Source organism: Entelurus aequoreus, linkage group LG15 (genome assembly GCF_033978785.1).
Source record: "Entelurus aequoreus isolate RoL-2023_Sb linkage group LG15, RoL_Eaeq_v1.1, whole genome shotgun sequence".
Taxonomy (NCBI): Eukaryota; Metazoa; Chordata; class Actinopteri; order Syngnathiformes; family Syngnathidae; genus Entelurus; species Entelurus aequoreus.
Window position 1 is genome coordinate 8,463,135 of NC_084745.1, and position 26,526 is coordinate 8,489,660.

General features: G+C 34.5%; 1 protein-coding gene across 1 annotated transcript in view; it reads left to right on the forward strand.

Moving 5' to 3' along the window:
• Positions 1-26,526, forward strand: part of LOC133630375 (cadherin-20-like) — a 234,116-nt gene that overhangs the window by 57,889 nt on the left and 149,701 nt on the right. The window contains exon 2 of the mRNA XM_062021948.1: positions 12,903-13,017. The gene's annotated coding sequence lies outside the window, so the exon portion shown is untranslated. The remainder of the gene's footprint in view (positions 1-12,902; positions 13,018-26,526) is intronic.

Here is a 26,526-nt window from a genome sequence, read left to right on the forward strand (position 1 = left end):
CCCATTGATTTCAATGGGAATTTCCGGAAAATGTGGAATTTTTTTGAAAATGACCAAAAAAAACTTGAATGGTCTGAGTAAGTTGAAATGGTTGGTGTTGGAATTTTTCAAATCGGTCGAGAAATGTTGAAATGGTAATTATTAGTATTATTACTTTGAAAAAGTAGTTTTATACTTGTGAGTGTTGATGACACAGCTTTGCAACACTTGATATTCTAGTTTCAAGCATGTTTTACTCAATATAGGTCATCAAATCTCAGCCACAAGCTGTAATATCTTACTGAGATCATTTAGATTAGATTAGATTTAGATTTAGATGTATTGGTCCCTGTTGGGGAAATTCATTTTCACAATAGACACTACACATCACGAACAAAAATAACAAAAAGACATCATACATGACCAACACATTTACAGGCTTGTCAGACAGGTCAGCCGGGCCTGCTGTTTAGGGCGGCTATAGCTGCAGGGATAAGGCTTATCCCGAGCAGGCCCGGCCCGTGGCATAGGCCGTATAGGCAAATGCTAAGGGCGCCGTCCATCAGGGGGCGCCACGCCAGTGCCACAAATGTTGGAGAAAAAAAAAAAGGTGGTACTATTATTTCTAAATACAAAAAATAATCCCACGTTAATTAAAATGCAAAGTAAAGCCTATTTAATAGAAATATTATTTGTTGCACGGTGCGCCCCCTCCCTTCCCGTATCATGACTCTTTTTGGACGTCACCACAAATGTCAAAACGGCCAAAACTGTCAGGTGCCCAGGGAAGAAAAAAGAGAAAAGAAGAGGAGGAGAAACGAGAAAAAGACAGAGGGAGCAGGTAGGTAACGTTAGCCTACATGAAATTATTGGTCTGTTACAGAATGTGATAGTAACCTGGCTTTTTAGCATTAAGCTAATGTTACATGATTCGGCAATTGCTAATCAATAAATAGCTAGTTCTGTTTTAACGTCGGGTTAATATTGTGGAGGGGGCTAAATTGTTATGGAAAATAATAATGTAACGTTAGGTAATTACAGTACTCCCACCAAACATTCCTCAGGGACATTTGTATTAGATCTTTTAAGCAGGTGTTTTTTGTTGACATTGTTATTGCCTTCTGGTTAGCTAATGTTTGCCCTGCAGGTAATAGTCACTTTTCCACCCCTTTATATATTAGGTATAGTTGTAAGCGTAGTTGTTAAAGTGCACATCATTCATGTTAATTAAGCAATATCACATGAGAGGGAATTTTTTAATTTGAGCACTGCTGTGATTCGGTTAAAGATAATCATAACAACATTCTCATATAATATGTTAATTTGCTTTCTTTAAGTAAAAAAAAGGTCAACGACAAAGCTATTCGGTTTCTTGTGAGTATATACACTTCACTGCCGATGTGGGGGGAGGGGCGCCACCTAAAATCTTGCCTAGGGCGCCAGATTGGTTAGGGCCAGGCCTGATCCCGAGGCTGGACCAAAACCCTTAAAACAAGTACCCGGTAAAACACTAACATAAAATCTGCTTAGTGAGAAGAATGATCTTATCGGACATAAAATAAGCAAATATCACCCTTGTTTGAGATATTTAATTTACTTAGATTTCAGTTTTTGCAGACCGCCCACAAAACGGTGCATCCGGAAGCGACTGTCAGATAGCGGCTTGAAGATGATCTGTAAAACATCATCTATGCAACATTTTGACCAAGGACCCACCATTACATGTTATGTAGACCACAAGGAAGTCTTTTACATTTAGAAAAAAATTCTAATTTTGCGCCTTATAATCCGGTGTGCCTTTTATCTGAAAATAGCCTGACGAGACCCGCTCATCGGCAGTGCGCCTTTTAATCCGGTGCGCCCTATGGTCCGGAAAATACAGTACTTATTTTCCTAATCAGCCTGACCTAAGCCTCAGGTTTATCATGAACATCGGTTTGGAAAGGTTAGATTAAACGACTACAATTAAGATGACTAATTCATATTTGAGTGGGTCCCCTGAAATAAATACTTTACAGTTTTGTGGAGCAAATAAATGGCGGATCAGCTGTGTAGAATATTTGTGCGCGCGATCGATAACAAAGCGGACTTTCAAAGGCGCAGTGAAGCGCGCAAAAAGTGTCTCCACGCCGCCGCGCTCATTTGGCACAGACAAGCGGAGGAGGTTTCAGTCAGCTGAGAGGCGACCAGACATTAAAATTAATTCACTGGCAGGGTCGTTAATGGAAGAGAACATGCACACTTTTCTTAATAAGCTCCCTGGTTATTATAGCGCACAATGAGCGGCCAGCCGTTAGTCGCTTTATATGTCACCTTCACTCACGTGCTCGGCTGCAAGACCCGGCAAGATGCGTTCAAGGGTTACGGTGGTGCCACATCCGTGAGAACTGGGAGGAGGATCCGACTCCTGGAGGCGCTGAAACTGAAGCCTGATGTCGGGACAGTGAGGAGTCGTGTTCACACTGCTTCTATTGTACTAAACATGCAGTCGGAATGTTACACTGTCGCAGCTGGGGCCTTCAAAGTCCTCATTTTGTCATCGAGAATGTAGAGATGTGGAATGTAGCGATTAGTCACACTAATATTGGTATTAAATGCATTTAATTCCAATTTATTTGATACATATGACAGCAGAAAGCTCAGATGGGGACTTTAAAAGTCTTATATAAGTGTTATAATGAAGGCAACACATGATGTAAGTGTCTATATTAGTTATACTAGCCTACTATCAAAATTACTTTAAAAGTCTTATATAAGTGTTATAATGAAGACAACACGTGAAGTGTCTATTCCAGCTATATTAGCCTACTATCAAAATGACTTTAAAAGTCTTATATAAGTGTTATAATGAAGGCAACACATGATGTAAGTGTCTATATTAGTTATATTAGCCTACTATCAAAAATACTTTAAAAGTCTTATATAAGTGTTATAATGAAGGCAACACATGATGTAAGTGTCTATATTAGCTATATTAGCCTACTATCAAAAGGACTTTAAAAGTCTTATATAAGTGTTATAATGAAGGCAACACATGATGTAAGTGTCTATATTAGCTATATTAGCCTACTATCAAAAGGACTTTAAAAGTCTTATACAAGTGTTATAATGAAGACAATACATGATGTAAGTGTCTATATTAGCTATATTAGCCTACTATCAAAATGACCTATAAAAGTATTTTATAAGTGTTATAATGAAGGCAACACATGATGTAAGTGTCTATATTAGCCATATTAGCCTACTATCAAAATGACTTTAAAAGTCTTATATAAATGTTATAATGAAGGCAACACATGAGGTAAGTGTCTATATTAGCCTACTATCAAAATGACTATAAAAGTCTTATATAAGTGTTATAATGAAGACAACACATGATGTAAGTGTCTATATTAGCTATATTAGCCTACTATCAAAATGACTTTAAAAGTATTTTATAAGTGTTATAATGAAGGCCATACATGATGTAAGTGTCTATATTAGCTATATTAGCCTACTATCAAAATGACTATAAATGTATTTTATAAGTGTTATAATGAAGGCAACACATGATGTAAGTGTCTATATTAGCCTACTATCAAAATTACTTTAAAAGTATTTTATAAGTGTTATAATGAAGGCAACACATGATGTAAGTGTCTATATTAGCTATATTAGCCTACTATCAAAATTACTTTAAAAGTATTTTATAAGTGTTATAATGAAGGCAACACATGATGTAAGTGTCTATATTAGCTATATTAGCCTACTATCAAAATGACTTTAAAAGCCTTATATAAGTGTTATAGTGAAGGCAACATGTGATGTAAGTGTCTATATTAGCTATATTAGCTTACTATCAAAATGACTTTAAAAGTCTTATATAAGTGTTACAATGAAGACAACACATGATGTAAGTGTCTATATTAGCTATATTAACCTACTATCAAAATGACTATAAAAGTCCTATATAAATGTTATAATGAAGGCAACACATGATGTAAGTGTCTATATTAGCTGTATTAGCCTACTATCAAAATGACTATAAAAGTCTTATATAAGTGTTATAATGAAGGCAACACATGATGTAAGTGTCTATATTAGCTATATTAGCCTACTATCAAAATGACTTTAAAAGTCTTATATAAGTGTTATAATGAAGGCAACATGTGATGTAAGTGTCTATACTAGCTATATTAGCTTACTATCAAAATGACTTTAAAAGTCTTATATAAGTGTTATAATGAAGACAATACATGATGTAAGTGTCTATATTAGCTATATTAGCCTACTATCAAAATGACTATAAAAGTATTTTATAAGTGTTATAATGAAGGCAACACATGATGTAAGTGTCTATATTAGCCATATTAGCCTACTATCAAAATGACTTTAAAAGTCGTATATAAATGTTTTAATGAAGGCAACACATGAGGTAAGTGTCTATATTAGCCTACTATCAAAATGACTATAAAAGTCTTATATAAGTGTTATAATGAAGACAATACATGATGTAACTGTCTATATTAGCTATATTATCCTACTATCAAAATGACTTTAAAAGTATTTTATAAGTGTTATAATGAAGGCCATACATGATGTAAGTGTCTATATTAGCTATATTAGCCTACTATCAAAATGACTTTAAAAGTATTTTATAAGTGTTATAATGAAGACAATACATGATGTAAGTGTCTATATTAGCTATATTAGCCTACTATCAAAATGACTATAAAAGTATTTTATAAGTGTTATAATGAAGGCAACACATGATGTAAGTGTCTATATTAGCCATATTAGCCTACTATCAAAATGACTTTAAAAGTCTTATATAAGTGTTATAATGAAGACAACACGTGATGTAAGTGTCTATATTAGCTATATTAGCCTACTATCAAAATGACTATAAACGTCTTATATAAGTGTTATAATGAAGGCAACACATGATGTGTCTATATTAGCTATATTAGCCTACTGTCTAAATGACTTTAAAAGCCTTATATAAGTGTTATAATGAAGACAACACATGATGTAAGTGTCTATATTAGCTATATTAGCCTACTATCAAAATGACTATAAACGTCTTATATAAGTGTTATAATGAAGACAACACGTGATGTAAGTGTCTATATTAGCTATATTAGCCTACTATCAAAATGACTTTAAAAGTCTTATATAAGTGTTATAATGAAGGCAACACATGATGTAAGTGTCTATATTAGTTATATTAGCCTACTATCAAAAATACTTTAAAAGTCTTATATAAGTGTTATAATGAAGGCAACACATGATGTAAGTGTCTATATTAGCTATATTAGCCTACTATCAAAAGGACTTTAAAAGTCTTATATAAGTGTTATAATGAAGGCAACACATGATGTAAGTGTCTATATTAGCTATATTAGCCTACTATCAAAAGGACTTTAAAAGTCTTATACAAGTGTTATAATGAAGACAATACATGATGTAAGTGTCTATATTAGCTATATTAGCCTACTATCAAAATGACCTATAAAAGTATTTTATAAGTGTTATAATGAAGGCAACACATGATGTAAGTGTCTATATTAGCCATATTAGCCTACTATCAAAATGACTTTAAAAGTCTTATATAAATGTTATAATGAAGGCAACACATGAGGTAAGTGTCTATATTAGCCTACTATCAAAATGACTATAAAAGTCTTATATAAGTGTTATAATGAAGACAACACATGATGTAAGTGTCTATATTAGCTATATTAGCCTACTATCAAAATGACTTTAAAAGTATTTTATAAGTGTTATAATGAAGGCCATACATGATGTAAGTGTCTATATTAGCTATATTAGCCTACTATCAAAATGACTATAAAAGTATTTTATAAGTGTTATAATGAAGGCAACACATGATGTAAGTGTCTATATTAGCCTACTATCAAAATTACTTTAAAAGTATTTTATAAGTGTTATAATGAAGGCAACACATGATGTAAGTGTCTATATTAGCTATATTAGCCTACTATCAAAATTACTTTAAAAGTATTTTATAAGTGTTATAATGAAGGCAACACATGATGTAAGTGTCTATATTAGCTATATTAGCCTACTATCAAAATGACTTTAAAAGCCTTATATAAGTGTTATAGTGAAGGCAACATGTGATGTAAGTGTCTATATTAGCTATATTAGCTTACTATCAAAATGACTTTAAAAGTCTTATATAAGTGTTACAATGAAGACAACACATGATGTAAGTGTCTATATTAGCTATATTAACCTACTATCAAAATGACTATAAAAGTCCTATATAAATGTTATAATGAAGGCAACACATGATGTAAGTGTCTATATTAGCTATATTAGCCTACTATCAAAATGACTATAAAAGTCTTATATAAGTGTTATAATGAAGGCAACACATGATGTAAGTGTCTATATTAGCTATATTAGCCTACTATCAAAATGACTTTAAAAGTCTTATATAAGTGTTATAATGAAGGCAACATGTGATGTAAGTGTCTATACTAGCTATATTAGCTTACTATCAAAATGACTTTAAAAGTCTTATATAAGTGTTATAATGAAGACAATACATGATGTAAGTGTCTATATTAGCTATATTAGCCTACTATCAAAATGACTATAAAAGTATTTTATAAGTGTTATAATGAAGGCAACACATGATGTAAGTGTCTATATTAGCCATATTAGCCTACTATCAAAATGACTTTAAAAGTCGTATATAAATGTTTTAATGAAGGCAACACATGAGGTAAGTGTCTATATTAGCCTACTATCAAAATGACTATAAAAGTCTTATATAAGTGTTATAATGAAGACAATACATGATGTAACTGTCTATATTAGCTATATTATCCTACTATCAAAATGACTTTAAAAGTATTTTATAAGTGTTATAATGAAGGCCATACATGATGTAAGTGTCTATATTAGCTATATTAGCCTACTATCAAAATGACTTTAAAAGTATTTTATAAGTGTTATAATGAAGACAATACATGATGTAAGTGTCTATATTAGCTATATTAGCCTACTATCAAAATGACTATAAAAGTATTTTATAAGTGTTATAATGAAGGCAACACATGATGTAAGTGTCTATATTAGCCATATTAGCCTACTATCAAAATGACTTTAAAAGTCTTATATAAGTGTTATAATGAAGACAACACGTGATGTAAGTGTCTATACTAGCTATATTAGTCTACTATCAAAATGACTTTAAAAGTCTTATATAAGTGTTATAATGAAGGCAACACATGATGTGTCTATATTAGCTATATTAGCCTACTGTCTAAATGACTTTAAAAGCCTTATATAAGTGTTATAATGAAGACAACACATGATGTAAGTGTCTATATTAGCTATATTAGCCTACTATCAAAATGACTATAAACGTCTTATATAAGTGTTATAATGAAAACACGTGATGTAAGTGTCTATATTAGCTATATTAGCCTACTATCAAAATGACTTTAAAAGTCTTATATAAGTGTTATAATGAAGGCAACACATGATGTGTCTATATTAGCTATATTAGCCTACTATCTAAATGACTTTAAAAGCCTTATATAAGTGTTATAATGAAGACAACACGTGATGTAAGTGTCTATATTAGTCTACTATCAAAATGACTTTAAAAGTCTTATATAAATGTTATAATGAAGGCAACACATGAGGTAAGTGTCTATATTAGCCTACTATCAAAATGACTATAAAAGTCTTATATAAGTGTTATAATGAAGACAATACATGATGTAACTGTCTATATTAGCTATATTAGCCTACTATCAAAATGACTTTAAAAGTATTTTATAAGTGTTATAATGAAGGCCATACATGATGTAAGTGTCTCTATTAGCTATATTAGCCTACTATCAAAATTACTTTAAAAGTATTTTATAAGTGTTATAATGAAGGCAACACATGACGTAAGTGTCTATATTAGCTATATTAGCCTACTATCAAAATGACTTTAAAAGTCTTATATAAGTGTTATAATGAAGGCAACACATGATGTAAGTGTCTATATTAGCTATATTAGCCTACTATCAAAATGACTATAAAAGTCTTATATAAGTGTTATAATGAAGGCAACACATGATGTAAATGTCTATATTAGCTATATTAGCCTACTATCAAAATGACTATAAAAGTCTTATATAAGTGTTATAATGAAGGCAACACATGATGTAAGTGTCTATACTAGCTATATTAGCCTACTATCAAAATGACTTTAAAAGTCTCATATAAGTGTTATAATGAAGGCAACACATGATGTAAGTGTCTATATTAGCTATATTAACCTACTATCAAAATTACTTCAAAAGTCTTCTATACTTCTTCTAATGAAGACAACACTACTACCGTCCAAAACTATCGTAGTATGTTTGTTAGCTTGTTTTTATACTTTTTGTACTTATTTTCTGCCTCTGCAGATCTTTGTGCTATACATTTTCTATATAGTGTATTCTTCTTATTACAAACATTTTTTAATCCTTTTGTCATCTATGGTTGATTATTCTTTGTCTACTTTCTACTGAGTTGTCTCCATGGACATTGTTTGTCATCAAGTGTTATGAACTTGTTTAAGAAATGTTCATATGCTTCATCGTTGATGTGTTCCAAAAAGTTCTTAATGTTGTTGTAGTTTGCATGCAAGCTTCTGCTATTAAAATGAATAATTGACAATGTGTTAACACATTTAATGTTGCTATTATAATGTTCATCTGTATAATAAAAACAGTTCTTACTGACGTGGGAGAAAAAATGTGTATCTGGATCTATATCATTTTCCAAATCTTGGTTTTTGGGATCGTTGTTGCAGAAGTTTTTTAGTTCCATATTTTCTTGTTCAACAATCTTTGATGTTGTTTCAATAATCTCTTTAAGTGTAGGTGAATGCAATCCTGAATCGAGGTCCTCTTGTTTAGTCGTCCCTTGGAACATAGTAGTGTTGATGTTGAATTTAGGTGTTTGTTTTCTGTCAGAGTCCATTATCATCGTTGTTGTGGAAGCTGTGTAACCTTTAAAATGTGTCCAGGTCCTCGATGTCATGGACAACAAGTACTCTTGCTTCTGGACTTCCATTCAGCCTGATGTAGATTCTACAGTTGGTGCTCCAAGTTCCCGGGATTTTTCCCTGCTTCCTCAAGTCGCGTGCTTTCTAGACGATCCCAGCGTTACGTTTTGTTAGATGCTCGTTCATGTACACACTTGTTCCTTTCAGCTTCTTTCCCTGTCTCAGCAGTGCCATTTTGGATTTTCTGTTTATGAGTTTCACGAGCATGACTGGAGAGGCGTTGTTGTTTCTTCCGTTCAGTGGGATGCATGTTTCGATGGTATTAATGTCCATTTCGATTTGCTTTGATTGCAGAAAGTTGACCACTTGCTGTTCTGCTGAGACCATATCCATTTTGTCTGGTTCACCTTCATTATTCACAGCTTTCGCATGGGATCTTGGTTTAATTCGGTGCCCTGTCACGATGATATCATTCATTCGTTTGTCCTGATCCATTTCATCTATGATATTCCACAGCATGTTGTTGTCTTCTTGAAGGGTCTTCATTTGTTTCCACAGCATGTTGTTGTCTTCTTGAGGGGTCTTCATTTGTTTCAACAGAATATTGTTGTCTTCTTGAGGGGTCTTCATTGGTTTCAACAGAATATTGTTGTCTTCTTGAGGGGTCTTCATTTGTTTCAACAGAATATTGTTGTCTTCTTGAGGGGTCTTCATTTGTTTCCACAGAATATTGTTGTCTTCTTGAGGGGTCTTCATTTGTTTCAACAGAATATTGTTGTCTTCTTGAAGGGTCTTCATTTGTTTCAACAGAATATTGTTGTCTTCTAGAGGGGTCTTCATTGGTTTCAACAGAATATTGTTGTCTTCTTGAGGGGTCTTCATTTGTTTCAACAGAATATTGTTGTCTTCTTGAGGGGTCTTCATTTGTTTCAACAGAATATTGTTGTCTTCTTGGAAGGTCTTCTGAGTTTGCAGACTTTCTATATTTTTCTGCAGACTTTTCACATCTTGTTTGTGTTCTGTCGTTGCCTTTCTCAGATCTTCTTTCATTTCTTTCATTACTTCTTTCATTTCTTCTTTCCATCCATCCATCCATTCTTTCCACACTTCTTTCATTTCTTCTTTAAATTCATGGAATAGTTTTCGTAGTATCCCTTCTTGATTCCCATCATGTCCTGTATCCAACCTCAGGTCTTGTTCCCCCTTGTGTCCTGTGTCAGCTGACGCCGAACGTTTCGGGATTTCAGTTTTTCCTTTAGCTTTTGGCATCGCGGCAGTTCGCTGACGTCAGTTACTCCTTTAGCGACTTGCGGCACTTTTAACTCGTTTGTTTCAACAATTACGTACCTTGCGCCGTTCAGAGATCAATTTGAGGCGTCAGCCTGTCGACTTGTATCACTCCGCGTCGTCGGAAGCACTTTAAAACCGCTATGAACTCGCCGTAGCTTTTGGTTGCTCGGCAACCGCTTTGAATTGCGGTAAGGCGCCGTTGGCTTTGAGGCTAACGGCTCTTCCAACTCGCCTTATTTCAGCGTATCAGTGCCTCTCAAACGACCAAAATCAGGTCGAAGATGCCAGGTGACTCTCCTGTGGCTGTGATCGCAAATCAGTGGTCAAAATCTTCAGACTTTACAAAAACTCCGGTAGCAGAAGCGGAGCCTTTTTTCTTCGCTTCCTTTCTCATTGACAGGAAGTGACGTATCTCATACAAAACATATTAACATACTTTATTTCTGGACGTGCAGTTTGACTTACTCGTGTAAAGGACCTCACCCGGAGTATTTTATTGACCACCTGTTATTTGTCAACTAAGCTAGAACACTTTTTTCAAATAATCAGAATTAGAATCAGAAATACTTTATTAAACCCCGAGGGGGGGGGGGATTCATTTCAGCTCAATCCCATTCAAGATCAGACAAACATTACAGGGAGACAGAACAGGATCGCTGACGCCCCTTACAAAAAAGGTGAGAAACAGATCAACGCTGGGGGTCCAGACTGAGGTCAAGGGAGAAAAAAAACTCATAGCCATTTATATACGAACCCCATTTCCATATGAGTTGGGAAATTGTGTTGGAGGTAAATATAAACGGAATACAATGATTTGCAAATCATTCTCAAGCCATATTCAATTGAATGCACTACAAAGACAACATATTTGATGTTCAAACTCATAAACTTAATTTGTTTTTTTTTTGCAAATAATAATTTAACTTAGAATTTCACGGCTGCAACACGTTTTTCATTGATTGATTGAGACTTTTATTAGTAGGTTGCACAGTGAAGTACATATTCCGTACAATTGACCACTAAATGGTAACACCCGAATAAGTTTTTCAACTTGTTTAAGTCGGGGGTCCACTTAAATTGATTCATGATACAGATATATACTATCATATATACTATCATCATAATACGGTCATCACACAAGATAATCACATTGAATTATTTACATTATTTACCATCAGGGGTGTGGAGGGGACGGGGGTAGGATATGGCCAGCAAGTAGTGGACATAGAGAGAGAGAGAGAGAGAGAGAGAGAGATCAGAAGGCATAAGAAAAAGTATCTACATTTGATTGTTTACATTTGATTATTAGCAATCCGGGGAGGGTGTTAGTTTAGGGTTGTAGCTGCCTGGAGGTGAACTTTTATTGCGGTTTTGAAGGAGGATAGAGATGCCCTTTCTTTTATACCTGTTGGGAGTGCATTCCACATTGATGTGGCATAGAAAGAGAATGAGTTAAGACCTTTGTTAGATCGGAATCTGGGTTTAACGTGGTTAGTGGAGCTCCCCCTGGTGTTGTGGTTATGGCGGTCATTTACGTTAAGGAAGTAGTTTGACATGTACTTCGGTATCAGGGAGGTGTAGTGGATTTTATAGACCAGGCTCAGTGCAAGTTGTTTAACTCTGTCCTCCACCCTGAGCCAGCCCACTTTAGAGAAGTGGGTAGGAGTGAGGTGGGATCTGGGGTGGAGGTCTAGAAGTAGCCTGACTAGCTTGTTCTGGGATGTTTGGAGTTTAGATTTGAGGGTTTTGGAGGTGCTAGGGTACGTGCCAAAGTAGTTGGGAAAGGGCGTGTTCACCACTGTGTTACATGGCCTTTCCTTTTAACAACACTCAATAAACGATTGGGAACTGAGGAAACTAATTGTTGAAGCTTTGAAAGTTTATATTTACATCTAACACAATTTCCCAACTCATATGGAAACGGGGTTTGTAGATTACCATAGTAACTAACTAGATTACCATAGTAACTAGTATATCATGCAAAAGTGCTGATTCCAACCATTGAAATACTTTGTATAGTTCAAGACTTACGGTCATTTAAAAACATCCTGCACATCATAATACAGTTTCCATCTTAAAGATCTAAAAAATGTGGGAATGTCCGGCGGGCCAGATTGGAAAGCTTAACGGGCCGAATGTGGCCCCCGGGCCTTAATTTGCCCAGATCTCTTTTTATAGGAAGGGCTGGGCAATAAAACAATACCAAAATATACTGGGATGGACACATAATCGATAGGGGTGCACCAAAAAAATTGATTCACATCCAAATCACGGTTCTTATTCATTCCGATTCTAAATCGATGAATCATTTTCAAAAATCGATTTAAGAAAAACATTTAAAATCGATTTAAAAAAAAAAAAATGTTTTAAGCCATTTCAATGCAACCAAAAGGAGCTTGTCTAACCTGTAACCTGTTTGGAAAAAGTTGAATTATAATTATTATACCAAATGATATCATGAGAAAATCATGTTGAATCCAATATCGATTCTCAAACGAATCGTCACCGCAGGAATCCGAATCGGATCAAATCGTTAGGTCCCAAAGATTCCCACACCCCAGTAATCGATATCAATAAAAAATGTCTTCAATAAAACGTTCTCTAATTTTGTTTTTTTCTCCTTTGCCAGAAGAAACTGGAGGTTGCGAAGCAAGTTTGGGTGGCATGGACAAAAGCATCCGTTCTCTGGTCATCGAGCAACACAGGAAGTGATCAGTGGGAGTGACGCGCCAACAGCCAATCAGGTAACAGTATCAACTACCCTTTCCATTGCAACAACTTGTTTTCTCTCGCTGTTGATTCTTAAGTGAGAAGTGAAAGTAAAAGTGAGAGCATCGCACAGCGAAGAAATTGTGGATAATATACCACACCACCTTAGCTGTGCTCACCCTTTAGAGCACAGCTGTAACTTCCTGGCACTAAACCTGCAGAATATAGAATATAGTTCTTCTCAGGTTTCTCTATGTTTACATTTTACATTTTGTTAAGCATTTTTTACGTATCCCTTATTTTTGCATCTTAATATTAAGAGGTTATTGTTAAGTGTTAAGCTAGATGAGGCAATTCCTGCTCCAATGCTGAAGTTGAACTGAAATGCTGACAAAATGTAGTATGAATGTAAGAATAGTTTGAATAGGTTGGGAAATTGTTAGTTGGATGAGTGGAATGTGTTGATGTTGGAATGGTTTGAATCGGTTGAAAAATGTGGGAATTGTGGAAGTTTAAAAAATGGACAATTCATTTCAAATAGGGAAAATGTCCTTGAAAACTGGAATTCTTGGAAATCTGGGAATTCATTATTTTTTTGAACAGGCTGAATATTTTGCAGTTAGAACAGTACAAATCGGATACAAAATGTGGGAGTTGTGGAACTTTTTCAATATGAATTTCATGGAAATTTCAGGAAAAGCAGGAATTTTTTGGGAAATGTTAAAAGACTTTAATGTTCTGAATGAGTTGAAATGGTTGGTGTTGGAATTTTTCAAATCTGTCGAGAAGTGTTGAAGTAGTAACATTTTTAATTGAGAAATGGTATTATGGAATTTCAGGAAAATCTGGAATTTTTCCAGTTCAAAAAACAATTTGTTTTTTGTCCTGTTAAGAGGAATGTTTGGACGGTGGAACGGTTAAAGTGGGGTGAAACATGTGGAAGAAGTAGTCGACAGAAAGAAGGGTTTGAAAAAAAAGGAATTCTGTGAATTCCTGGAATTTTTTTTAACTTGGAAAAGTGATAGTTTGAATTTCCAGGATGAGTGGAATATGTTGAAGGTGGAATGGTTTGAATAGGTTTAAAAATGTGGGAATTGTGGAAGTAAAAAAAATGGAGAATTCATTTCTAATGGGGAAAATGTCCCTGAAAACTGGGAATTCTTGGAAATCCTGGAAATTCCACAAAAAAAATTGAAGGAGAGCACAAAATTTTGAACAGGCCGAATATGTTGGAGTTGTATTGGTTTGAATCGGATATAAAATGTGGGAGTTGTGGAACTTTGAAAAATGTCCCGTTCATTTCAATGGGAATTTTATGGAAATTTGGGAAAAGCGGGAATTTTTGGGAAAATGTTAAAAGACTTGAATATTCTAAATGAGTTGGTGTTGGAATTTTTCAAATCGGTCGAGAAATGTTGAAGTAGTAACATTTTTATTTGAGAAATGGTATTAAGGAATTCCAGGAATTTCGGGAAAACTGGGAATTTTTCCAGTTTGTTTTTTGTCCTGATTAAGAGGAATGATTTGACGGTGGAACGGTTGAAGTGGGTGGAAAAATGTGGAAGGAGCAGTCTACAGAAAAAAAGGGTGGAAATAGGGCTTTGGAAAAGCAGGAATTCTGGAAAATCCTGGAATTTTTTTTTTTTGAACTTGGAAAAAAGGACATTTGAATTTACAGAATGGTGGAATGTGTTGAAGGTGGAATGGTTTGAATGGGTTGAAAAATTTGGAAATGGTGGAAGTTTGATAAATTGCCAATTCAGGAAAACCTGGAATTTTGGGAAATCTGGGAATTTTTTGAATTTTGGAACGGTTTGAAACGGGTGAAAAATGTGTAATGTAGAGCGCGCCCAAATCTGGAGAAGAAGAAGAAGAATAAATAGCTGAATTTTGGTGTAGAAAAGCCTATGTGTGAATGTATTGGAACATTCACACAATAACGATATCAACCAATACAAAACACTAATATCACGATACAGTTCCCAGACACATCACCCAGTCCTACATGAGTCTTTTGTATTCCAGGCTGTTTCATAGCCAGAGAGAGAAGAGTTTTAAATGTTCTTCACCAAGTTTGATGAGGGCTGATGAACTAAATCAGTTCTTGCGCATTAAGGAAGAAAAACAGGATAAAAAAGTCACGCCTAACATTCATCCAGGCAGACAAAAGGGGGAACACAGAAATATGGATAATTATATTTCCTACCTTTCTCCACCAGTGGCATCCATTGTCCCAATTAATTTCATTATTTTCGGAGGCGCTGGCTGTTGAGAGCAGATTAGTTGTGTGGGGGATAAACATGGCTGTAATTGCTTATTACTCTCAGAGGCCGCAGCAGATTACTGCTCAGCTAATGAATGAGAAAATATCCAATCACCTTTAACACGCTTTTTGTTTTCTTGCCTTTTGTTTCGCCCCGTGATGCGAGAAGGTCAGCTGCGGGAAGCAAGACGCTTTTTTATTTTTGAAGGACCGCGGTGACCAGGTGGAGAGACCCGGGAGACGCGCCGCCAGGTCAAAAGGATTGTTGGTAGGCTGCGTTCATGATAAGGAGTGATTATTGATATTGGGCCGATATCAGCAAAAAACAAGTATCGGATTATATCGGCTAACATTCTAAAATATCCACACATGTGTCCATATAAACAAGTATCAAATAAATACAATCCCCAAGGCAGATACAGATAAAAAAGTATCCAGTAACAAGAGTGTCCGCATCATTGAACGCACTTAAGCGTGGCCAAAAAAATGACAATTACCGCTTCAACAGGGCGTGAGGGAGACAATGTGGAGTTTGTCGGGAGAAGAAGACTTGTGGGATTGTTGGTAGGCTGCGTTCACGATAAGGAGTGATTATTGATATTGGTCCGATATCAGCAAAAAACAAGTATTGGATTATATCGGCTAACATTCTAAAATATCCACAATATTTCGGTTTAAAACCGCACATTTGTCAATATAAACAAGTATCAAATAAATACAGTCCCCAAGGCAGAAACAGATAAAAAAGTATCCAGTAACAAGAGTGTCCGCATCATTGAACGCACTTATGCGTGGCCAAAAAAATGGCAATTACCGCTTCAACAGGACGTGAGGGAGACAATGTGGAGTTTGTCGGGAGAAGAAGACTTGTGGGATTGTTAGTAGGATGCGTTCATGATAAGGAGTGATTATTGATATTGGTCCGATATCTCAAAAAAAAAAGTATCGGATTATATCGGCTAACATTCTAAAATATCCACAGTATTTTGGTTTAAAACCGCACATTTGTCAATATAAACAAGTATCAAATAAATACAGTCCCCAAGGCAGAAACGGATTAGAAAGTATCCAGTAACAAGAGTGTCCGCATCATTATTGTGGCCATGGAGGTGTGGCCAAAGAAATGACAATTACCGCTTCAACAGGACGTGAGGAAGACAATGTGGAGTTTGTCGGGAGAAGAAGACTTGTGGGATTGTTGGTAGGCTGCATTCACGATAAGGAGTGATTATTGATATTGGTCCGATATCAGCAAAAAACAAGTGTTGGATTATATCGGCTAACATTCTAAAACATCCACACATTTGTCAATATTAACAAGTATCAAATAAATACAACCCCCAAGGCAGAAACAGATTAAAAAGTGTCCAGTAACAAGAGTGTCCGCATCATTATTGTGGCCATGGGTGTGGCCAAAAAAAAAGACAATTACCGCTTCAACAGGACGTGAGGAAGACAATGTGGAGTTTGTCGGGAGAAGAAGACTTGTGGGGTTGTTGGTAGGCTGCATTCACGATAAGGAGTGATTATTGATATTGGTCCGATATCAGCAAAAAACAAGTATCGGATTATATCGGCTAACATTCTAAAATATCCACAGTATTTCGGTTTAAAAACGCACATTTGTCAATATAAACAAGTATCAAATAAATACAGTCCCCAAGGCAGAAACGGATTAGAAAGTATCCAGTAACAAGAGTGTCCGCATCATTAGTGTGGCCAAAAAAATGACAATTACCGCTTCAACAGGACGTGAGGAAGACAATGTGGAGTTTGTCGGGAGAAGAAGACTTGTGGGATTGTTGGTAGGCTGCGTTCACGATAAGGAGTGATTATTGATATTGGTCCAATATCACCAGAAAACAGGTATTGGATTATATCGGTTAACATTCCAAAATATCCACAATATTTCGGTTTAAAACCGCACATTTGTCAATATAAACATGTTTCAAATAAATACAGTCCCCAAGGCAGAAACAGATTAGAAAGTATCCAGTAACAAGAGTGTCCGCATCATTAGTGTGGCCAAAAAAATGACAATTACCGCTTCAACAGGACGTGAGGAAGACAATGTGGAGTTTGTCGGGAGAAGAAGACTTGTGGGATTGTTGGTAGGCTGCGTTCACGATAAGGAGTGATTATTGATATTGGTCCAATATCACCAGAAAACAGGTATTGGATTATATCGGTTAACATTCCAAAATATCCACAATATTTCGGTTTAAAACCGCACATTTGTCAATATAAACATGTTTCAAATAAATACAGTCCCCAAGGCAGAAACAGATTAGAAAGTATCCAGTAACAAGAGTGTCCGCATCATTGAACGTACTGCAGCGTGGCCAAAAAAAATGACAATTACCGCTTCAACAGGACGTGAGGGAGACAATGTGGAGTTTGTCGGGAGAAGAAGACTTGTGGGATTGTTGGTAGACTGCATTCACGATAAGGAGTGATTATTGATATTGGTCCGATATCAGCAAAAAACAAGTATCGGATTATATCGGCTAACATTCTAAAATATCCACAATATTTCTGTTTAAAACCGCACATTTGTCAATATAAACAAGTATCAAATAAATACAGTCCCCAAGGCAGAAACAGATAAAAAAGTATCCAGTAACAAGAGTGTCCGCATCATTGAACGCACTTAAGCGTGGCCAAAAAAATGACAATTACCGCTTCAACAGGACGTGAGGGAGACAATGTGGAGTTTGTCGGGAGAAGAAGACTTGTGGGATTGTTGGTAGACTGCATTCACGATAAGGAGTGATTATTGATATTGGTCCGATATCAGCAAAAAACAAGTATCGGATTATATCGGCTAACATTCTAAAATATCCACAATATTTCTGTTTAAAACCGCACATTTGTCAATATAAACAAGTATCAAATAAATACAGTCCCCAAGGCAGAAACAGATAAAAAAGTATCCAGTAACAAGAGTGTCCGCATCATTGAACGCACTTAAGCGTGGCCAAAAAAATGACAATTACCGCTTCAACAGGACGTGAGGGAGACAATGTGGAGTTTGTCGTGAGAAGAAGACTTGTGGGATTGTTAGTAGACTGCATTCATGATAAGGAGTGATTATTGATATTGGTCCGATATCAGCAAAAAACAAGTATCGGATTATATCGGCTAACATTCTAAAATATCCACGGTATTTCGGTTTAAAAACACACATTTGTTAATATAAACAAGTATCAAATAAATACAGTCCCCAAGGCAGAAACGGATGAGAAAGTATCCAGTAACAAGAGTGTCCGCATCATTGTTGTGGCCATGGAGGTGTGGCCAAAAAAATGACAATTACCGCTTCAACAGGGCGTGAGGAAGACAATGTGGAGTTTGTCGGGAGAAGAAGACTTGTTGGATTGTTGGTAGGCTGCATTCACGATAAGGAGTGATTATTGATATTGGTCCGATATCAGCAAAAAACAAATATCGGATTATATCAGCTAACATTCTAAAATATCCACAGTATTTCGGTTTAAAACCGCACATTTGTCAATATAAACAAGTATCAAATAAATACAGTCCCCAAGGCAGAAACTGATTAGAAAGTATCCAGTAACAAGAGTGTCCGCATCATTATTGTGGCCATGGAGGTGTGGCCAAAAAAATGACAATTACCGCTTCAACAGGACGTGAGGAAGACAATGTGGAGTTTGTCGGGAGAAGAAGACTTGTGGGATTGTTGGTAGGCTGCGTTCACGATAAGGAGTGATTATTGATATTGGTCCGATATCAGCAAAAAACAAGTGTTGGATTATATCGGCTAACATTCTAAAACATCCACACATTTGTCAATATAAAAAAGTATCAAATAAATACAATCCCCAAGGCAGAAACAGATTAAAAAGTGTCCAGTAACAAGAGTGTCCGCATCATTATTGTGGCCAAGGGGTGTGGCCAAAGAAATGACAATTACCGCTTCAACAGGACGTGAGGAAGACAATGTGGAGTTTGTCGGGAGAAGAAGACTTGTGGGATTGTTAGTAGGATGCGTTCATGATAAGGAGTGATTATTGATATTGGTCCGATTTCACCAAAAAACAAGTATCGGATTATATCGGCTAACATTCTAAAATATCCACAGTATTTTGGTTTAAAACCGCACATTTGTCAATATAAACAAGTATCAAATAAATACAGTCCCCAAGGCAGAAACAGATAAAAAAAGTATCCAGTAACAAGAGTGTCCGCATCATTGAACGTACTGCAGCGTGGCCAAAAAAAATGACAATTACCGCTTCAACAGGACGTGAGGGAGACAATGTGGAGTTTGTCGGGAGAAGAAGACTTGTGGGATTGTTGGTAGGCTGCGTTCACGATAAGGAGTGATTATTGATATTGGTCCGATACCACCAAAAAACAAGTATCGGATTATCTCGGCTAACATTCTAAAATATCCACAATATTTCGGTTCAAAACCGCACATTTGTCAATATAAACAAGTATCAAATAAATACAGTCCCCAAGGCAAAAACGGATTAGAAAGTATCCAGTAACAAGAGTGTCCGCATCATTATTGTGGCCATGGAGGTGTGGCCAAAAAAATGACAATTACCGCTTCAACAGGACGTGAGGAAGACAATGTGGAGTTTGTCGGGAGAAGAAGACTTGTGCGATTGTTGGTAGGCTGAATTCACGATAAGGAGTGATTATTGATATTGGTCCAATATCAGCAAAAAACAAGTATCGGATTATCTCGGCTAACATTCTAAAATATCCACAATATTTCGGTTTAAAACCGCACATTTGTCAATATAAACAAGTATCAAATAAATACAGTCCCCAAGGCAGAAACGGATTAGAAAGTATCCAGTAACAAGAGTGTCCGCATCATTAGTGTGGCCAAAAAAATGACAATTACCGCTTCAACAGGACGTGAGGAAGACAATGTGGAGTTTGTCGTGAGAAGACTTGTGGGATTGTTAGTAGGCTGCGTTCATGATGAGGAGTGTCCCGATCGGATCATTGATATTGGTCCGATATCAGCAAGAAAACAAGTATTGGATAAGATTAAAAAATATCCATGACGCTGACATACACTAACATATTTTACACTAACAAATTTTAACATGCACTAACACATGCTAACATACACTAACATATTTTAACATGTGCTAACACATGCTAACATACGGTAGCATATTTTAACATGTGCTAACACATGCTAACATACGCTAACATATTTTAACATGCGCTAACACATGTTAACTTTCGCTGACATATACTAACATATTTTACACTAACATATGTTAACATCCACTAACAAATGCTAACATACGCTAACATATTTTAACATGCGCTAATACATGCTAACATACGCTTACATAAACTAAAATATCTTAACATGCGCTAACACATGTTAACTTTCGCTGACATATACTAACATATTTTACACTAACATATTTTAACATGCACTAACACATGCTAACATACGCTAACATATTTTAACATGCGTTAACACATGCTAACATACGGTAGCATATTTTAACATGTGCTAACATACACTAAGATAAAGCAACATATGCAAAGATAGTAGCATACTTACACAATAACATTTGTTAATGACATACACTAACATATTTTAACATGCACTAACACATGCTAACATACGCTAACATATTTTAGCATGTGCTAACACATGCTAACATACGCTTACATAAACTTACATATTTTAACATGCGCTAACACATGTTAACTTACGCTGACATATACTAACATATTTTACACTATCACGGTAGAAAATGGATGGATGGATATTTTAACATGCACTAACACATGCTAACATGCGCTAACATATTTAAACATGTGCTAACATACATTAAGATAAAGCAACATATGCAAAGATAGTAACATACTTAAACAATAACATTTGTTAATGACATACACTAACATATTTTAACATGCGCTAACACATGCTAACATACGGTAGCATTATTTAACATGTGCAAACATACACTAAGATAAAGCAACATATGCAAAGATAGTAGCATACTTAAACAATAACATTTGTTAATGACATACACTAACATATTTTAATATGCACTAACACATGCTAACATACGCTAACATATTTTAACATGCGTTAATACATGCTAACATACGGTAGCATATTTTAACATGTGCTAACATACACTAAGATAAAGCAACATATGCAAAGATAGTAGCATACTTAAACAATAACATTTGTTAATGACATACACTAACATATTTTAATATGCACTAACACATGCTAACATACGCTAACATATTTTAACATGCGTTAACACATGCTAACATACGGTAGCATATTTTAACATGTGCTAACATACACTAAGATAAAGCAACATATGCAAAAATAATAACATATTTAAACAATAACATTTGTTAATGACATACACTAACATATTTTAACATGCACTAACACATGATAACATACGCTAACATATTTTAACATGCGTTAACACATGCTAACATACGGTACCATATTTTAACATGTGCTAACATACACTAAGATAAAGCAACATGTGCAAAGATAGTAGCATACTTACACAATAACATTTGTTAATGACATACACTAACATATTTTAACATGCGCTAACACATGCTAACATCCGCTAACATATTTTAGCATGTGCTAACACATGCTAACATTCACTAAGGTAAAGTAACACAAGTAAATGTCTTAACTTGCACTAACACATGTTAACTTACGCTGACATATACTAACATATTTTACACTAACATATGTTAACATCCACTAACACATGCTAACACATGCTAACATACGCTAACGTATTTTAACATGCGCTAACACATGTTAACTTATGCTGACATATGCTAACATATTTTACACTAACATATTTTAACATGCACTAACACATGCTAACATACACTAACATATTTTAACATGCACTAACACATGCTAACATACGCTAACATATTTTAGCATGCGTTAACACATGCTAACATACGGTAGCATATTTTAACATGTGCTAACATACACTAAGATAAAGCAACATATGCAAAGATAGTAGCATACTTACACAATAACATTTGTTAATGACATACACTAACATATTTTAACATGCACCAACACATGCTAACGTACGCTAACATATTTTAACATGCGTTAACACATGCTAACATACGGTAGCATATTTTAACATATGCTAACATACACTAAGATAAAGCAACATATGCAAAGATAGTAGCATACTTAAACAATAACATTTGTTAATGACATACACTAACATATTTTAACATGCACTAACACATGCTAACCTACGCTAACATATTTTAACATGCGTTAATACATGCTAACATACGGTAGCATATTTTAACATGTGCTAACATACACTAAGATAAAGCAACATATGCAAAGATAGTAGCATACTTACACAATAACATTTGTTAATGACATACACTAACATATTTTAACATGCACTAACACATGCTAACATACGCTAACATATTTTAACATGCGTTAACACATGCTAACGAACGGTACCATATTTTAACATGTGCTAACATACACTAAGATAAAGCAACATATGCAAAGATAGTAGCATACTTACACAATAACATTTGTTAATGACATACACTAACATATTTTAATATGCACTAACACATGCTAATATACGCTAACATATTTTAGCATGTGCTAATACATGCTAACATTCACCAAGGTAAAGTAACACAAGTAAACGTTTTAACTTGCACTAACACATGTTAACTTACGCTGACATATACTAACATATTTTACACTAACATATGTTAACATCCACTAACACATGCTAACACATGCTAACATACGCTAACGTATTTTAACATGCGCTAACACATGTTAACTTATGCTGACATATACTAACATATTTTACACTAACATATTTTAACATGCACTAACACATGCTAACATACACTAACATATTTTAACATGCACTAACACATGCTAACCTACGCTAACATATTTTAACATGCGTTAACACATGCTAACATACGGTAGCATATTTTAACATGTGCTAACATACACTAAGATAAAGCAACATGTGCAAAGATAGTAGCATACTTACACAATAACATTTGTTAATGACATACACTAACATATTTTAACATGCACTAACACATGCTAACCTACGCTAACATATTTTAACATGCGTTAACACATGCTAACATACGGTAGTATATTTTAACATGTGCTAACATACACTAAGATAAAGCAACATATGCAAAGATAATAACATATTTAAACAATAACATTTGTTAATGACATACACTAACATATTTTAACATGCACTAACACATGATAACATACGCTAACATATTTGAACATGCGTTAACACATGCTAACATACGGTAGCATATTTTAACATGTGCTAACATACACTAAGATAAAGCAACATGTGCAAAGATAGTAGCATACTTACACAATAACATTTGTTAATGACATACACTAACATATTTTAACATGCACTAACACATGCTAACCTACGCTAACATATTTTAACATGCGTTAACACATGCTAACATACGGTAGCATATTTTAACATGTGCTAACATACACTAAGATAAAGCAACATATGCAAAGATAGTAGCATACTTAAACAATAACATTTGTTAATGACATACACTAACATATTTTAACATGCACTAACACATGCTAACCTACGCTAACATATTTTAACATGCGTTAACACATGCTAACATACGGTAGCATATTTTAACATGTGCTAACATACACTAAGATAAAGCAACATGTGCAAAGATAGTAGCATACTTACACAATAACATTTGTTAATGACATACACTAACATATTTTAACATGCACTAACACATGCTAACCTACGCTAACATATTTTAACATGCGTTAACACATGCTAACATACGGTAGTATATTTTAACATGTGCTAACATACAATAAGATAAAGCAACATATGCAAAGATAATAACATATTTAAACAATAACATTTGTTAATGACATACACTAACATATTTTAACATGCACTAACACATGATAACATACGCTAACATATTTGAACATGCGTTAACACATGCTAACATACGGTACCATATTTTAACATGTGCTAACATACACTAAGATAAAGCAACATGTGCAAAGATAGTAGCATACTTACACAATAAAATTTGTTAATGACATACACTAACATATTTTAACATGCACTAACACATGCTAATATACGCTAACATATTTTAGCATGTGCTAACACATGCTAACATACGGTAGCATATTTTAACATGTGCTAACATACACTAAGATAAAGCAACATGTGCAAAGATAGTAGCATACTTACACAATAAAATTTGTTAATGACATACACTAACATATTTTAACATGCACTAACACATGCTAATATACGCTAACATATTTTAGCATGTGCTAACACATGCTAACATTTACTAAGGTAAAGGAACACGAGTAAACGTCTTAACTTGCACTAACACATGTTAACTTACGCTGACATATACTAACATATTTTACACTAACATATGTTAACATCCACTAACACATGCTAACACATGCTAACACATGCTAACATACGCTAACGTATTTTAACATGCGCTAACACATGTTAACTTATGCTGACATATACTAACATATTTTACACTAACATATTTTAACATGCACTAACACATGCTAACATACGCTAACATATTTTGACATGCATTAACACATGCTAACATACGGTTGCATATTTTAACATGTGCTATCGTACACTAAGATAAAGCAACATATGCAAAGATAGTAGCATACTTAAACAATAACATTTGTTAATGACATACACTAACATATTTTAACATGCACTAATACATGCTAACCTACGCTAACATATTTTAACATGCGTTAACACATGCTAACATACGGTAGCATATTTTAACATGTGCTAACATACACTAAGATAAAGCAACATATGCAAAGATAATAACATATTTAAACAATAACATTTGTTAATGACATACACTAACATATTTTAACATGCACTAACACATGATAACATACGCTAACATATTTTAACATGCGTTAACACATGCTAACATACGGTACCATATTTTAACATGTGCTAACATACACTAAGATAAAGCAACATGTGCAAAGATAGTAGCATACTTACACAATAAAATTTGTTAATGACATACACTAACATATTTTAACATGCGCTAACACATGCTAACATCCGCTAACATATTTTAGCATGTGCTAACACATGCTAACATTCACTAAGGTAAAGTAACACAAGTAAACGTCTTAACTTGCACTAACACATGTTAACTTACGCTGACATATACTAACATATTTTACACTAACATATGTTAACATCCACTAACACATGCTAACACATGCTAACATACGCTAACGTATTTTAACATGCGCTAACACATGTTAACTTATGCTGACATATACTAACATATTTTACACTAACATATTTTAACCTGCACTAACACATGCTAACATACACTAACATATTTTAACATGCACTAACACATGCTAACATACGCTAACATATTTTAGCATGCGTTAACACATGCTAACATACGGTACCATATTTTAACATGCGCTAACATACACTAAGATAAAGCAACATATGCAAAGATAGTAGCATACTTAAACAATAACATTTATTAATGATATACACTAACATATTTTAACATGCGCTAACACATGCTAACATACGCTAACATATTTTAGCATGTGCTAACACATGCTAACATTCACTAAGGTAAAGTAACACAAGTAAACGTCTTAACTTGCACTAACACATGTTAACTTACGCTGACATATACTAACATATTTTACACTAACATATGTTAACATCCACTAACACATGCTAACACGTGCTAACATACGCTAACGTATTTTAACATGCGCTAACACATGTTAACTTATGCTGACATATACTAACATATTTTACACTAACATATGTTAACATCCACTAACACATGCTAACACATGCTAACACATGCTAACATATGCTAACGTATTTTAACATGCGCTAACACATGTTAACTTATGCTGACATATACTAACATATTTTACACTAACATATTTTAACATGCACTAATACATGCTAACATACACTAACATATTTTAACATGCACTAACACATGCTAACATACGCTAACATATTTTAGCATGCGTTAACACATGCTAACATACGGTACCATATTTTAACATGTGCTAACATATACTAAGATAAAGCAACATATGCAAAGATAGTAGCATACTTACACAATAAAATTTGTTAATGACATACACTAACATATTTTAACA